Source organism: Mesoplodon mirus (genome assembly GCF_964341445.2).
Source record: "Mesoplodon mirus genome assembly, chromosome: X".
In the NCBI taxonomy this organism is placed as follows: domain Eukaryota; kingdom Metazoa; phylum Chordata; class Mammalia; order Artiodactyla; family Ziphiidae; genus Mesoplodon; species Mesoplodon mirus.
The window spans coordinates 100,590,937-100,609,982 of record NC_138981.1 but is presented as its reverse complement, the minus strand read 5'-3'; positions in this window follow the sequence as shown (position 1 = coordinate 100,609,982).

Sequence of the window (19,046 nt, the reverse complement as noted above, 5' to 3'; positions counted from 1 at the left end):
ATATGTATATGTATAGCTGATTCACTTTGTTATGCAGCAGAAACTAACACAACATTGTAAAGCAATTTTCCTGCAATAAAGATGTTAAAAAAAAAGAAAATAACTATAAAGGAATAAAAACTAAAATACTCTATTACATGTCTAAACTTGTGAGATACAGTTAAAGTGAAATTTAGAGAGAAACTTAGCTCAATTTATGTATGAAGAAATGTTAAATATTTGTGAACAAAGCATACAGCTTAAGAAATCAGAAAATAAAAATGGGTTAAAACCCGCAATAATTGAAGGGAAAAAAAAATAAGGATAAGCACAGAAAATAATGAAGTGAAAATGATACAATAGAAAGGATCAGTAAAGTCAGAAGTTGGTTATGTGAAAACTAAATGCAACTGACAACTTCTGTCAAGACTGAACAGAAGAGGGACTTCCCTGGTTGTCCAGTGGCTAAGACTCCTCACTCCCAATGCAGGAGGCCCGGGTTCTATCCCTGGTTAGGGAACTAGATCCTACATGCTGTAACTAAGAGTTCACATGTTGCAACTAAGACCCAGCACAGCCAAATAAATAAATAAATAAATATTTAAAAAAATGACTGAACAAAAGAGAATGCACAAATAAATAATATTAGAAATTAAAAGGGGTATAACTATACATACAGTGATGGATTTTTCAATCTCCCAAGATAATTCTATAGAAAACTTTATGCCAATAAATTTAAATATTTTAATAAGGTAAACAATTTCCTGTATCAAAACTGATTCAAGAAGAAACAGAAAACTCAAGTAGATCCTTAGTCATTTAAAACATCAAGTCATTAATTAAAAATAATTTTGCATAAAAGACACCAGACTCAAACACTTGTAAAGATGATTCCAACCAAGTTGGGTTTTTTGCATGATAACAACATTGGTTTTGTATTGAAAAGTTCATTAATTTATAAATTCACGAATTAAGAGAAAATTTACATAATCTTATCAGTGAATGGTGAAAGAAATAGCATTTGAAACCCCATTCATGATTAAAGGGGTTAGTTTAAACCCTAAAACAGAAAGACTTTTTTTTTTGGTAATTGAGGTATAATTGACATATAATATTATAGTTTCATGTATACAACATAATGATCCCATATTTGTATACATTGTGAACTGACTGCTACAATAAGTCTAGTTACCATCTGTCACCATACATAGTTACAAATTTTTTTTTCTTATGATGAGAACCAGAAAGATTTCCTTACATACTGATAGAGTATCAGCAAAAAGCTTACAACAAATTTCACAATTAATGGTGAAAGTTTACAACCATACTTTCTGAAAATCAGGAACAAGAGAAGGATACCTGCTACAACTATTTCTATTCAACATGTCACTAGAGTCACCAGCCAGCACCATAAGGCAAGAAAAGAAATGAAAGATGTAAGGACTGGAAAAGAGGAAACAGTCATCAATTTCACCTGATGGGATTATATATATAGAATGAATAAGAGCTCAGAAAGACTATGTTTTATTCCCATTTTACAAAAGAGGAAAAGGAAACTAAGAATGTACAGCATCACATAGCTAGTATATAGTGCTCCTTCATTATTCCCTGTCTTGGTCAATGACACCATCACCTATCCACTCATGTAAGCTAGAAACCTAGAAGTTACCTTTTAAAATAATCTTTTCCTTACCTTATCATGTCCAGTACATCACCATATCTCTCTCCATACCTCTCCTAGCAGTGGCCTCCAAACTTGCACTTGCTGTTTCCCTTTATTCATTGAACAACACTAAATAGAACTTGCCATGAGAAATGAACTCTCCTAAATGCTTTACAAATATGAACTCATTTATTCTTCATAACAACTTTATGAAGTAAAATTTATCATCATCCCCATTTTACGTATGGGGAAACTGAGACACAGCGAGATTCAGCAGCTTGCTCAAGTATACAAAACTAGCAAGTAGTAGAGGCTAGTGTGTGAATTCAGGTGGTCTAACTCTAGAATCTATGCTCTGCCTATCTCTTATATTTATCTATTATGTAGCCAGGATAACCTTTCAAAAATGTAAATTTGATCATATCATTCTAATACCAAAAAATTCTTTGTTGGCTTACTATTTCTTGGTAAACTACAAAAAAAAAATCCTTACCATGACCAACAAAGCCTTGCATGTTGTTGTCCCTACCTATCCAGTATCATATCCCATTCTCTTCATCATTCTATACTCCACAGCCATAATAGTTTAATGACTGCACTGCCCCTTAACCCACGTCAGGGCCGTCACACATGCTATTTATTTTGCCTCCCCTTTCCACCTGATTAAATTAATGGTTCATATCTCAGTTCAAGTCTCACTGCCTCAAAAAAGTCATTCCTGACCCCTCTATGGGCTGTCAACTCACTGTGAACCTCCCCTTCATAGAACTTAGCAAACTGCAATTTTACATTTTATTTATGTATTTATATTATGTGTGATCATAGACTATAAGGGAAGACAGGGACCATGACTTTTGTTCCTGTGACTATATCACTAGGGCTTAGCACAGTGCCTGGTACAATGTAAATGCTTAATAAATATTTGAGGAAGGGAGCAAGGAAGGAAGGAAGGAAGGAAGGAGGGAAGGATGGAAGGAAGGAAATTCCCTGGCAGTCCAGCGATTAGGACTCCGTGCTCTCACTGCCGAGGGCCAGGGTTCAATCCCTGGTTGGGGAACTAAGATCCTATAAACCGTGTGGCACAGCCAAAAAAAAGGAAAGGAAAAGGATCAGTATTCTGTAATAACCTAAATGGGAAAAGAATTTGAAAAAGAATAGACATATTAATATGTCTATTCTTTTTAACTTTGCTGTACACCTGAAACACATTTTAAGTCAACTATAGTCCAATATAAAATAAAAATTAAAAAAAAAGAAAGGAAAGGAAAAGAGGAAGGGAAGGAAAGAGGGAGGAAGGGAGAGAACCAGGCCTTAAATCCAAGTCCTTCTTATATCAAAGCCCTGCTACAGGGTGTCCTACAATGTTAAGTAGATTTAAAAGTATATGTATAGTCCCATTTTAAAACTCATTAAATATTTATTGAGCAACCACCATGTGACAAATACTATGCTAGGCCATGATGGTGGCATGTGTATATGTATGTGCACATGAATGTGTATGTATGTGTATATATCACATGGAAAAGATTATTAGTGGTAATCTCTCAGGGCTGGGATGATGAGGGTTCCTTATAATGATAGTTGAGCTTTTTCATATACTTTAATTAATATGTATTCTCTTTACAATAGAGAAAACAATTATTCTTAAAAGAAGTATATAACCTGACAAAATCTGATTCTCTCTGCAGAACTAGAAACTGACCTACACGGTCTCCTCTACTCAATGATATTTTCTTCTGCTCCTTCCTAGATCAAGGATTGTGGACATCATCTCACTCCTGATAAAAAAGATTGGCAAGGGAGAGGTTAAAAGCCATTTCCAGCATAGGATACAGTTCATTTTCATATATCAATAAATATTCTTCTACAATACTTACAGAAAACTTTCAAAAATAGTACAGAGAATCCTCATACATCCTTCACCTAGCTTCCATCTTACATAACCATGGCATTTTTATCAAAACTAAGAAACTAATATTGGTACAATACTATTAACTAAACTATAGACTTTATTCAAATGTCACCACTTTTCCCACTAATATCTTTTTCTGTACCAGGATCCCACAATACATTTAGTCATGATGTCTCCTTATTATCCTATAATCTGTGATAGTTACTTGGTCTTTTCTTTTATGACCCTGACGTGAAGAATATTGGTCAGGTATTTTGTAAAGTGCTGCTCAGGCAAGCCCTCAGTTTAGATTTATCTGATGTTTTCTAATGATTAGACTGAGTTTATGAGTTTTGGGAAAGAACACCATGGAGGCATTGTGCCCTTCTCAGTGCCTCATATCAAGAGGTACATGATGTTAACCTTGATTGCTTGGTTAAGATGGTGTCTGTCACTATGAATTTACTATTTTTTTTCTTTGTAATGAATATATATTTAGGGGGAGATAGTTTGAGGCTATGTGAATATTTTGTTTCTTCTTAAACTTTTGCTTACTAATTTGGATATTTACCAGTGAATTTTGCCTGTAGCAATTATTATTATAGTATTCTAATGATTTCTATCGTTACTTGCACATTTATTACTTGAAATTCTTCTGTAAGGGAGATTTGTTCCTTCTCCTCTATTTATTTATTCAATTATTTTTTAATAAAAATTTTTATTTGAAATTATTTTAGACTCACAAGAAGTTACAAAAATAGTACAGTGAGCTTCCATGTAACCTTCCTCCAAAGATAGTATCTTACATAAACATAGTAGGGTACCAAAACCAGGAAACTGACATTGGCACAAAATATACTGTTAACTATAAAATTTATTGGATTGCACTAGTTTTGTTTATTAATTTTTATTGGAGTGTAGTTGCTTCACTAGTTTTTATATTCTCTCTCTCGTGTGTGTGTAGTTCTATGAAATTTTATCATATGTATAGATTTGTGTAATCCCACCACAGTCAGGATACAGACCAATCATTTATTTATATCATTATGGATGCATTGATATTTCTTTTATTTTTTTGGATATAATACTATCATCGTTTATTTTCTGTTTAAATTGTCCAACTTTGGCTACTGGACACTCTTTTGGGTTGACTACTATGTCCTTTTAGCCTAAAACCATCATTTTTTTAAAAAAAAGAACACCTAAATTCTTGGCACCAAGATCATCTTGTATTTTTCCTAGCCTAGCTCTAGAATCAAACATTTCTCCAAGGATCCCTGATTCCTTTTATTGGAGAGTTGTATTTAGAAACCATGATCTGTGTGCTTGGTATACTTATTGCTAGTGTGATATCCCTCTTAGAAGGCCCTCTCAGTCTATATACTGATAGCTAGGAAATTTTACATACATATCTACCCTAGGAAATTTTATATACGTATCTATCTATCTATCTGCCTACCTACATACCTACCTATCTATCTAATTTCCAATACAGCACCACAGAATTCATTCTAGCGTTCCCCCTTTGCTTATTTATAATTTCTTTTACCAATAATGAGAAATCTGGATTTTGTTATCTACAATATATTTCCTTATTTGTTCATCCCTAGCATACACATAAAGTAGTTTCAGAATTGCTGACCCATAGAACTATAAGAAACAAGACTGACCAAATTTTTTTTTTTTTTTTTTTTTTTTTTTTTTTTTTGCGGTATGTGGGCCTCTCACTGTTGTGGCCTCTCCCTTTGCGGAGCACAGGCTCCGGACGCGCAGGCCTAGCGGCCATGGCTCATGAGCCTAGCCGCTCCACGGCATGTGGGATCTTCCCGGACCGGGGCATGAACCCATGTCCCCTGCATCGGCAGGCAGACTCTCAACCACTGCGCCACCAGGGAAGCCCTGACCAACTTTTAAAACACGAATGCTTCCAGGAGGTATAAAAGCACTAAATTAATTTATACTAATGTATAAGTAACTATGAGGCCCTCTTAGGAGGGATAACAGATAGTAGTAGAAACTGAAATGATGGCGTTCTGGTTGAAGAAAACAGGGCTGGAAAGGAATGAAGAAAAGGAAACTGAAAGGCAGAGGACAAATGCTGCCTCCTTCCTGCTTTGACTAAGGTATAAATTTGATCATGTGGCTCTCATAGTCTGGAAATTCCTAAACTCTCCATCTCTATGATGCTAGCCCAGATAAAAGAGAGCTGGCAACAAATACCTGACTTTTGGAAAAAACATATGGCATGGTACTGAGTAGTAGACATTAAGCTATATATCTGCCTGTGGTACTTTGGCTGCCTTTGGCAACTTTGATTTGCATCCAGCAGTGATGCTTTGGCATTTGCTAAAGTATTGCTGTATATCCATCCAGTGGCAGTGCAATAAAAGGAGGAAGAATGAAAAGCAATAAAAAAAAAATACTGTCAAACAACTGTTGGAAGGAAGATAGCAAGTATAACAAAGCAGCCAGAGACACATCCTCTAATTGTTATTCCAGACAGTAACCAGTTTTCTAGGTGGGTTAAGGCAGCAATAAATATTGAGGACAGCCTTCCATGAATCTAATCTCCTTGTGCCTTCACCAACTTAGTCTATTCTTTACACAATTCAAGAAGCTTCAATAAATCCCAAATCAATAATTGTTTCCTATCCTCATCATCATATGCTATACTCCACTCCCTCTGCCATATATACTTTCAGGAAGACCTAGAACATTATGAACATATTTTTCAGTTGTTGATTGATAAGGCAATGTTGGAAAATATGTACTTTTGGGAATTCCCTGGTGGTCCAGTGGTTAGGACTCCACGCTTTCACTGCCGAGAGTGCAGATTCAATCCCTGGTTGGGGAACTAAGGTCCTGTAAGCCATGCAGCGTGGCAAAAAAAATAATAATAATAAAAAAAATTGGTCTTTTAAAAATCATATACACTTGGCTTCAAATCTTGGATCCAACACCTACTCCTAGCTCCCTGAAGTCCACGAAGCCTCAATTTCCTTATGTGTAAAATATCTCATACTGCGGCAGAAACTAGGTAAAGGTTAACCAATCCCATTTCCTTTACCTGACTATACAGAAAGAATATTTCCCAGTCTCCCTTTAAATGAGGTAGTAGCATTTGACTGGGTTCTGGCCAATGCAATAATATGGACAGAAATGATGTATACCACATCCAGGCCTGGCCATGAAACAGCCCATGTGATCCTCCATGCTCTCTCTCTTGGCTTGTTGGCTCATGGAATGCAGAGCATCTAGTACAGAATTCTGAGGAAGCCTCGTATCATGGGGAATGATTAAATACACAGAGCCTGTGTCTCTGAGTCACTTGCTTGGAGGAGAAGTCTATGGAAAGCCACCCACCAATACCTGAATAGGCTGAAATATGAGTGAAAAAAAATTGTAGCATGCCAAAAATATTATGACATTGCTTATATTACTTTTGTATATTTTAATATATTTTAATATACTATTTATATATTTATATTGGTATATTTAGTTACCTATTGTTATATTGCTCATATTACTTACTTTGATTAGTACATACCTGTTTCTATTATTCAATAAGATATTATTGGTAAAGTATCTGGCACATGGTAGGGCTTAACATTTATTGACATAAAATCTGACATAAAAGATAGACTTACAGGGAAACAAAAGTTAGTTCAAAGTGTGTCTGTTTGTTGGCAAGGACAATGAAACTATTTTACTTGAAAATATCTGCAGATTTTTATTTCTAAATCATTTTGTCTTACCTTCATAAATTTTGATTTCCAGTTTCAGGGCTTATATTGTCATTTTTCCTATATATTGATTTTATTCCCTAAAATCTGGGGAATACTTTGGAAGATAGAGACTTGTTTTTTGCCTGAACTCCAGATGAATTTCAGCTAACTCTAGGTCAGATCAGGTACTTTTCCCTCTACCTCTTACGCATTATCAATCACAGCTTTATCTAACCCTGGTTTTATCTGCAGCCTTTGGGTAGAATTTTCTAATCGCCCTTGATTATTATCATAGGGTGAAACACTGACTAGGGCAAGTATATCATTCTAACATTCCTTATTAGTTTGACCACAAAAGGCCTTAAAGTTTCTCTCAGCCACCAGGCAGAAGTACTTCAGCTCCAGAAATGATTTGTGTAACTGTCCTTGTTTATAGAGTATTTCTGATGCCACCTCTCTTCTTTCAGAGATATTTTCCTTCTTTCTACAAGACAGAAGGAAGAGAAAGGACACCATCAAGTCTATGTTATATACTTCATAACTGAAAATTTCTGTAGCCAGTCTGGTTTTTTTTTTTTTTCATAGAACCTTCAAAGCTTCTGTTATTTATGTTTTTACCTGGAATGGATGACTGGGCCCACTTAACATTTTCCTATATAGGTAATTCTCTTATCAGCGCTAAAGCATTGGCCTGGAAGCCTTAATATTGGACAAACTGACCCATTGAGAGTGTTTTGAAAGTCCACACCTGCTCAGGTTTTCATCTATGAGAAAGAGATCTCTCAGCACCAACTAAATATTAAAGTAACAGTGGGAAGCAAAATAAAGATGCTTTCAGATTATATGCCTTGAATTCTGATGGTTCAGTGCACCACTTATATTGATTTATCCCATTTATAAAATACGTATATTTTAATACTTGCCCTGAATACCTTAGAACAGCGGTCCCCAACCTTTTTGGCACCAGGGAAGGGTTTCGTGGAAGACAATTTTTTCACAGACCAGGAAGGGGGGCGATGATTCAGGTGGTAAGGCGAGCGACGGGGAGCGACGGGGAGCAGCAGATGAAGCTTTTTGCTCACTCGCCCTCCGCTCACCTCCTGTTATGCAGCCCAGTTCCTAACAGGCCACGGACCGGTACTGGCCTGCGGCCTGGGGGCTGGGGGGCCCTGCCTTAGAACAGCATCAGCTGCACCTGGGAACTTGTAGAAATGTTAATTCTTAGGCCTCACCACATACCTTTTAAATCAGAAACCCTGGGAGTGATAAATCCTGAGTCCTCAACACAAGGGAAAAAATCGTTTTTCTATTTCTTTAATGTTCTATCTATTAATATGAAGTGATGGATGTTCACTAAACTTATTGTGGTGATCATTTCATGATGTTTGTAACTCACATCATTTGTGCTGTATACTTTAAACTTATACAGTGCTGTAGGTCAATTATATCTCAATAAAATTGGAAGAAAAAAAAAAGAAAGAAACCCTGGGAGTGGGGCATAGCAAGCTGTGGTTTAGCAAAGCCTCCAGGTGATTCTGAGGCTGGCCAAAATTTGAGTTATTGCCTTAGAAAGTACTGTGAAGATAAGGCAATGGATCTAAGAATGGATCTATTCTTCTACCCAAATATATACCATGAGGTTGGTCTGTGCAATTCTTAAAGGTGTTTAATCTTTATTCCAAGTTGGCATCTGTCAATAGGTTTCGGCAGTGCGAAAGCATTTAACCTGGATATGGGTTCTCTATAACACAGGGGTTGAGTTTCTCTAAAGTTGTATATAAATCAGTATTTTTAAATTGAGTATAATCTTCTGTTGACTTCCTTATAACTCTCTTATGTGTTATATTTTCTATTCTTCCATTAATACTGGTTTTTAACACTTGCATTTTCACTTTTTCTGTCCATCAGCCTTTCTGTCAAACATTTAATAATCTGTAAATAAATGAAGAGATGCACTATGGAGTTCAAGAAACTTTCTGTAATTAGTCAAGTGAAGACTTTTTGAAATGCAAATAATGACTTCTTACTTGGCAAATATCTATTGTTCTTAAAGCTAGGCATAGCCTTATAATATTTTTTGACTAATTATAAAAGGTTGAAAAACAACATTCTGGAACAGATTAATTTTGCTCATCCTGGCATCACAGAACTATACGAAAGCCTCCCCAAAATGAAGTTTCCACTCATCTTTAACAGTTTACAATCATTTAGCCATTCTGGAAGTGTGAAGTAAAAGGAAAACTGCTTCTCTCACTTGTGGCTGAGGGCAGGCTTGCCTTTCAGAGAGCTAGGAGCCAAATAAATACCCTAAATACTTCAGAGAAAAAAGGTGCTTCTTTTTCTTTTTCTTCTTCAGCCTTAATCCCATCAGTACCCTAAACGCATATGCTGATGTGAGACATCAACTTACAACACTGGGGTCTGTCATCCTAATTACACTGCAAAGGAGTCCTCTCAGGGAAGGTCATACAGGCTACAGAGCAAACAGGAAGGTCATACAGGCTACAGAGCAAACGAGTAAGGGCTGCACAGCTCCTAAGAGACACCATTCATAAGCTGGAGTAAGCATGAATGAAGCATTATTCTTTTGGTGGAAATACTGAAAAGGATGACCTCGGTGGAATGAGTGCAAATTTGCATAATGCTTCATTTCCTTAGAGCAACTCAAGGGTTGGTAACCATTACATGAGGCCAGACAGCATCACTGAGAAGATTAATGGGACTCGGGTGTCATTACTTCCAAATGGAGAGGAGTCATGCCAAGGTCACTGCAAGGTTGATCGAGGAAAAGATGTTTGCTCATTGGAATGGGTGATTTGTCTCTCAGGCTGACAGGGTAAAAGGAAACCAATTACACATCACTAAATGTTACACTGTCCAGTAAGGCCGCTTCGTGTTAAAAAGCATAACTGGGTGAGGCATGGTATGGATGAGATTTGTAAAAACTTGCTGGTTTACATCATTTGGCAAGGACCATGGTATGAAAACCCTTTAGCCAATGAAGAGTTATTTCTCTCTCTTTTTATCATAGAAAGAAAAAAAAGAAACAAAAGAATAAAATTCAAATTTTTGCTGCAGTCTTGGCTCCAATTATCCATGTAACATGTTGATAAATTGGTTGATTTACTTCCTTAATGCAGCATCAAAATAGCCCCAGGGGCTTAGGTGAAAGTGAGGTGGAAGATTTAACCCAAAGAGTGTCAATGAAATACCAATAAGCAGTTAGTCTCTTAACGGGGATCAACCCCACAAAGATGTATTGATAAGTGGTTTTCCACAGAGAATATTTTCTGATCACTGAATCTTCCTGCTGTGCACCCTTGTCCTGGCTTAGAATCAGAATGACAGCTAATGATGTCAGCTCCCAACCAAATTTATGGACAATGAAGTTCAAGATTTGCTAAGAAGAGAAGAAAAAAAAGTGGGTAAATACACAGAAAGTTGGTATTTTTAATGGAGAGAACGTGCAGACTAACTATATTAAGTCTGTCTATATGAAGGAGCGGAAAAGGACCCACCTTTCCTGTTCACTACCAGCCATCCTAAAACTCTTCACAGGACTTCAGGTTTCTCTGGCCAGATGCAATACTCAGGGTTACCAGAGTCACTAACATTGAGCTCACCTGAATACAGTTTCTAGTAAAAGTACTCCAGACTCTGAATGATGATTGAGGCAATATTTTATAAATCAAATTAACCTCAGGACAAGCTCTGGGTACCACTGTAGTTCAGACTGTAGTTAGGGTACTTTTTCATAAAGGAATCTGCTTGTAAATATTTTGTGGTTCTTTATCCCTAACTGTGGAACAGTAGAACTGCCTTGATAATTGGGTTGGACAGAGGCACAGTATGTGACTCTGAGGGTTTTCAAGTGTGAGATATAGTGAAGGTTTTTTATGATGTAACCTCACTATTATTTTTAAATAGAAGAGGGTAACCTAGGACCCAAAATGAATCCCTAAACATTGATATTGTTTACTATTCGGATTTGTAGCTCATTTGATATCTATTACTTGCAATTTCAAGGTGAAGTCTAATTAAACACAACATTGTAGATCAACTATATTTCAATAAAAATTTTTTTAAAAAGGTGAACTCTAATGGCCTCACATTTCAAAAAGAAAATGCAACTGTGATAGAAAGAGGAATAAGATGAAAGATTGAGATTGTTTTTATGGAACTTACATAGACTCTTAGAAGCAAAATTATTCTGAACAGATGGTTAGCACTTTGAGAGCAGGATTTACATAGCATTGATCTCTCGATACCTAGAGAAAGCCTGGAAAATAGAAGAACTCAAGAAATAATTCTGTATGAATGAAAGAATGCCTGAATGAATGGGTGCATACAATATCATAAGCTTGTAGGGCTCTCACCTGAAGGGCAGAATGTTGTTTTAGCCAAACCATTTCCATATCTCTAAAGTAATTTTCATGTTTATTCAATATCTGGGAAAGACAATAAAAAAATAACAAAAATAATACCCCTAATCATAGTGACAACTGTAACCCATGAACATTTCAAGGTTATTGGGTTTGCATGACTAAATATGTAAAATGAAATGACAAGTTGTTCCCATAAGAGGAAACACAGGTAAAACAATAGGGGAGATGGAGGTTAAAAGGACACAGTATTTTAAGATGAAATCATCTAATTATTTTTACTCTCCCTCTGGTATTTGTAATAGTTCGTCTGTCAGGAGTTTCCACTTTGTTTTCTCTTCTCTGACTACTCAATGTGCTGTGCTGCCTCTGTGGATTTTCCTTAGTGTCTGCCCTCATTCCTTTGCATGGACAATTCCATTTTCTCCAGCCAAGGCCTCGGAAAAGATGATGGCTATGACAGTGCAGGTACCACACAGTATTCACTCTGCCAGAGTGTAAAATCCTGATTTTTCTCAGAATATTGGCAGAGACAAGATATTTACTTAGTCTCTGTTCTGTGCTCTATTAAAGCTCATATGTGGCTCAGGCTGTCCTGACACTGTCTCTGAAAATTAACTCTTTTATAAAGCATCACCTTGCCTTGCACTGTTTTTGTTCGTGTTCTATAAATTAGGAATAACAACACTTAGTGTCTGGGATTCATTGACTTCATGATCTTGACACATTTCCAGGGGTAACAATCAGTCTAATAGAAAAGTCAGAACTTCCAAATCATGTCTAAATTTATAGATATGCCCTTATCACCTTCTGTGAGAATGGGCAGAAGCAAGAACTCTCTAAATAAATGCTCCAAAGTAATAAATAAAATACTTCAAGGGAAAAAATTTGAGTGATATACTTCCAGCTCCCTAGTGTCTGTCCATAATACATGACATGATAAAAATCCTCTACCATCAACATAATGTTGAATACTAATTAAAGCAAAGATTGGGCATCCTCTCCATGCTCTCCATTTATGGCCTTTCCACTGCGGTCACTTCTCTAGTTTGATTATCAGATCTATAGCTCACTCCTCACTAACGGACTTCAGAGACAATGAACTTTCCACAAAGAATGACCTAAACAGAAACTTGAATGATGCCATATGACACACAGGATGGAAAGTAAAGAGAGAAAAGGGCTTATTGATTGTTCAGTCTCTAGTACAGTCCTCCTATACTCTCACTTCTCATTCTATTATCCAGAAAGAAACACTAAAGGTTTACTTGTAATGAGCAGTGATTCCTCTCCTTCTGCAAACCATCTCGTCAATGTCCCTCATTACCGGTTACTTGATTTTCTGAAGGTTGGTCTGTCATTTTTCTTCTCAATCCCCAAGTACCCTTCATGTCAGCTGCTATAGTAATGTCTGAGATTAAGCAGTGTGTTTAAGTGGCAAAGGCTACTATATATGTGTAGACAGCTAAATAGAGACTGCATTAAATGATGTAGAAGGGATTTGGAAGACCTTGCAGAACTTTCCTGAAACCCAATTCATATTCCTATGATCCATTTCATAACTGTGTACCCCAGCTTCCAATCTCAGCTTTCTTTCTACATTATGGCTTTGGAAAGTCCTCACTAGATTCTCAGCATCTTCCCTTGAAATTGCTTTCCCTCCCTTGTCTTGATATTGCTTCTCAGTATATGCCTTGTGTCTGTCTTCTATAAATGGCTCCTGATGTATAGCTAAACCTCACACAGAACAAAGAATGAAGGAAAATTAATTTATTACTAAACAAATACCCTTAAAGCATGGATCTCCAGCCAATTTCTCCTTCTGAGCTCTCTAGTCCCAAAAGTCCAATAGGACATCTCCACTTTGAATGTCTTATATGCAGTAAGATAAACCTTCCATATCCAAAACTGAACTCTTCTCCTCAGCTCAATCTCTCCTTCAATGTCTCAGGGCATGGCCATGCCATCCCTCTATATTCTATATTCTGTATATTTTTATATGCATACCTGATCTTTTCATTTCTCTGACGGTATCTGTTCATCATCTCCCCATTGATCCTGAACGCTACCTCCCCACTGATCCTGAATGCTACCCCCCCACACACACACCCAGTCCTAGGCAAGGTGGCAAGATGGTAAACACATAGATGCTCAAATACGTGTTTGAATTAACAGACTAAAAACAAAAATTTCTGCCTTTTACTTTGGTGATTTTTCAAATCCATTTATTCCATAGGACATATTGAGTGAATACTACATGAAAGAATCTAAGTGCTAGAATGCACAGAATCCTGGCAATCACAGAATAGTCCATGTGGAAATTATCTTAAAGATTTGTTAAGCCTAACCCTTCATCTTACATATGGGTAAGCTGAAGCTCAGAGAGGAAGGTTAATTGCTCAAAGTCACGTAGTAAATTACTGGATGGTTTCACACCCATATGGCTAAGTATGTATAGCTGCTAATTTTTAGCAACCACAGAAGATAACATTTAGATCTATGCCAGCTAGTGTAAAACTTACATTTCTCTTCGGCATTCATACTTTTATATTTTGTCACTCCTTTTTAATTTGTAACTTCCAATTTAGTGTAACTATATAAGATAACTTATATCCATCAATACTGCTCCATTCTTGAACAATTGAAAGTTGAACCTCTATCATAGGTGTGTCTTATGCTTACACCACTTAAATAAATTGGAAAATGCCAGAAACAGTACTGTACTAGAAAATTACTTTGGAATTGGGTCATTCTGAGTTTGAATCATGCTTCTGCCATTATCTTGTTCTGGAGACTCAAATTAATTCTCTGAACCTCAGCTTCCTCATCTATGAAATGAAGGATAATAGTAACTACCTCATAGTGTAGTTCTAAAAATAAATTGAAATAATGTATTAGGTTGAACTATATGCAATTGCTATTTATGTAGATCAACAATGGTCAAAGATGGCACTTTTATACTTCAATCTAATAAAGCAGTGTGCCTGGCATCTAGCATATGCTCAATAAACAGTGGTTATTATGATATTTTTAAAGAATGAAAGGGGACAAAATATTGGTCTATGAAGTACATGCATGGAACACATCTAAATTTTTTTTAAAGTTCTTTACCACCCTAGTAAACAAGAAATGTTCCTCATCGAATATGAGAATCATTTCTAAAATTTTACATGGACAGTGGAATTATTTGGAATTTTTGAAATCCTAGGTTTTGTGGAAATAGGCAGATGCCTGTATTTCAGCATTTTCTTTCAGATCCTCCCCCCTCAACCTTACTTATCAATCGGATTGTATCAGTTCCTCATAGGTAGTTCTTAACAGCCATGATGAAATTCATTAACACCCCTTTAACATTCCAATTTGAATTAATAGACAACAAGGTTCGCATCATTATCAAGAGCATAAGTGTAATAGCCTCACCAGTGGACTTGAGGTCTCTCTTTAGTTCACCATCAACAGATACGGAGCTTTTCCAAAATGATGAGTTTTGTTTGTTTCTTTGTAACTTAAAAATTTCTCTTCCCATGGAAAACACATAGGCCATAATTTCAACTTTCCCCGTTCTTCCTATAACTACATTTTTATCAGTCATTTTATCTGTAAGTTATTGTACTTTCATTTTTTGTTTTGAGAATGAGTTCTGTTCCTAAATCTAATTCCATCAAATATATTGATCAAATAAATATGTTTATCTTTGTAGTAAAAGTCAAGCCTCATTAATTTGAGGGAGAGCTAAAAATGTTTCTACTACATCAAGTATTTCTGTAAAATCATTCAGAACTTTGGAAGTGTTAGATAGTATCTCATTTTGTAAGACATATTCAATAAAAAATCAGCATTATGGAGAAATTATTGATAGAGCAAGTACCATGAAGCTGGAACAAAATCTCAAATCCACATAAGCTAAGACCATGGGATAAAAAGAGTATTTTTAGCTGCTCCTCTCCCTCTGCTGTAAAAGCAAACAAAAACTCCTTCTTTGCTGTTATATGGTAAAAAAAAAAAACACATTAATTCAGTACCCATTTATTCAAAAGAGTACAGAACAAAAATAACCTTCTTCAACAAACTAAATATAAATCTAAACCCAGTCAACTGGAAGTCAAATTTAAAAGATTGCCCTGCTTGTGAATATGGTTCCCTTTTAGATTTCCTTTGTTAAAGACAGTTCAATGGGGGCTTCCCTCGTGGCGCAGTGGTTGAGAGTCCACCTGCCGACGCAGGGGACACGGGTTCGTGCCCTAGTCCAGGAAGATCCCACATGCCGCGGAGCAGCTGGGCCCCTGAGCCATGGCCGCTGAGCCTGCGCGTCCAGAGCCTGTGCTCCGCAACGGGAGAGGCCACAACAGTGAGAGCCCTGTGTACCGCAAAAAAAAAAAAAAAAAAAAAAAAAAAGTTCAATGGCTTTCTGGGCAATGTGCTTGTAAGACAAAGTGCTGAATTAGCCATTGGACTGGAGAAATCATGGCGAATTAGAGAGCTATGGTAAATTACCTGACAGGCTATTCTATTACTTCACTTTGAATGTCTTTAAGCTGTGAAATTTGGTTTTAAAGCATTCTTAAGAGGCAGATAAGCTATTAGGTACCTTTAAAATCTTTAGCCCAAAGGTTGTCAATCCTGTCTGCACATTAGAACCAACTGGAGAAGTCCAAAAAACCCCATGCCCAGCCACACTCCATACCAATTAAACTGGAATCTCTAGAGGTGGGCCTGGACACCATATTTTAAAAGCTTCGTAGGTGCTCCTAATGTGAAACAAAGCTGATAACCACAGATCTAGCCCCATTGGCCAGTGGAACAGCTGTGGCTCATGAACTAGCTCTGAAACAAAATTGTAAACTATTTTTAGCAATGACAACTGGGATAATTGTGCAGGCTCCCAAGGTGTCTACTTTGAAGGTCAATGTTCATTAGCACATACGTTGTTGTTGAAGTTGGTCTCATTATTTTTCAATCCTTTCTCATACATAAAATTAGGGTTTTTATACACTTCAACATGAAAGTAAAAGAGGGAGGAAGAATTTGTGAAAGGATAAAGACATTTGGAATCCACAAGTTTGATGAAAACACATGGAAAATATAACTAGAATTACTGGAGCTGACATTCAAAAATACTTTGTTCTCTTCACTACATTTCTATCCAAGTTGTTGAGTTAGAATATCCATGGTATAAAAGGCTGACTTCTAAAATATGCTATTAATTTAGGTAGTGAATGTCACAGAGAGAAAAGCATTTTGCAAATAAGTGACTCAATTTTTCTTTATCTGGTCCAACAATGATCTTCTATTTCTCATTCAAAAAGTGATACCATCTCTCATCATAAAAAAAGAATAATGTCATGTCAACGACTGCAGAAGCCAAATGTTAGAATATAGATAAGAACAGGTCAGGAAAAAATAAATGGATTATGTCATATACTTTTACTGCATGAACCATTTGCTTTATTCTTTACAATTTTGAGAAAAACACCTGAGGTCACAATAGGCTAAACTTTCCTTATGTAAAGAGAAAGTATATTTAAATTCTCAAACTAATGGCTTTAAAAACTGATTAAAAAATTGCTCCTTCCCCAGACATTAAAAATGTGAGAACTAACTCAGAAGCAAAAGGAAAACTGATCAACATAGTGGGGATTCAAGCATCAGAAATGCTGTTGGATAAGATGAACTTTAATATTCCTGCCAACCCAGAAGACACACAATTCCAAAAGAAAATACTCTGATCTTAATCTTAGCAACATAAACAAAACTGCTATATTATTTTCCACTTACAGTTTTGGTATTAAATTTTTACCTCATGCTAGTTTCTATGCAACTTGAGTCTCTGGACAATGTCAAACTAAGGGATAAATTATACAAATTTGCTTAAAGTGGAAATTACCTTTTCCCGAAAATACTTTTGGAATATACCACTTTCCTGTAATCTTTGGGTCTAGCTTCAGAGTACCAAAAAGTGCCTGTGACAGTTTAAAGCCGTGATTCTTAACCTGGGGCTCATAGATGAGTATCTAGGGATCCATAAATAAACTAGGATTGTTATGAAAAATTTTTCTGGGGCAATCATCCATAAGTTTCAGATGATTTTTAAGGAGTTTTGTGAACTCAATAAGATAACAAGTACTAGTCTACAAGATCCCATCTGGAATAATCAGTGGTCAGAGCAAAATCTGTTTAGGTCAGGTTCAAGAACCAGGAACTCCAAGATTCCCGCTTTGGAATCAAAGAGACAGGACTCGTCAGCCAGTTTAGTTGGGAAGACTTGAACTCTGGGGTGTAGAAGGTTTGTCCTGTCAAATGCCAGAGCTGAGAACAAGTCCAAAAAGGAGATCCCTGAGGCTGATACAAGTGCTCATAAATCCTTCAAAGAGACTGAGTGGAGAAACTAGTAAGACTTCATCTGCTGCAAGTCTAAAGGTAGGGACTTCAGGAAAGTATCTAGATTAAAAAACCAAACAGGCCTAGCCACCATGAGCATAATAAGGCAGTAATAATTGTTAAATGCACATTTTGTTCATATTTCACTTGAAAGAAAAAAATGTATTATCCATATTTGCAGTTCATTGCTGTTCCCTTAGATCAATTTCAGGTCTGTTTCAAGTGAAAGCATTTCAAAAAAATTGATCCAAAGTTATAATTCTATCCTCTTCAATGCACAGACTTATCTGTATTGTTATTGATCATCATTTATTAAATGCCCACATTGTTCTAAGTACTCTAGAGAACTAATGTACACATGGCCCCAAAGTGATCTCTGGTTGCAGGTAGAAAGGTTAGGATGGTATATTGATTTCATTGTTAACTGATTCATTAAGTGCCTAGGTACTATATTTATAAGCATGAGAGAAATTCACAAAAGATCGATAAATAACTTTGCACATTAAGATAATAATAATTGAACTTGGAGCTTGTTTGATATGTCACTGTACATGAGGAAGGTGCTATGGATTCCACTTCACTATGCAATTCTCAAATCATATATATTAAAGAGATTTTGGATCTGGATACTTAACATGTATCCTGCCATATACATATATCCTATTCTAAGATTACAGTTCAAACTCCTTTATCCTTTCTAGTCATATTTTTAGCAGTTATCTGCCTTATTTTTTTCCAAAGGCTAACTATCATCTTAGGTGTATACTCAAAGAATATGTAGCCCAGACTTTTAACCCTGAGATTTAAAGATTGTTCTCAGGAATGATATTAATTGCTATTTCAGGGTCAATATGATTTTGCATTTTAGATGAGAATATTTAAAAAATTTTTTAAAGTTTTTCACATATAAAAATGTTGTCACATTTCTCGAGAGAAGATATACAGATTGCCAACAAACACATGAAAGAGTGCTCAACATCATTAATCATTAGAGAAATGCAAATCAAAACTACAATGAGATATCATCT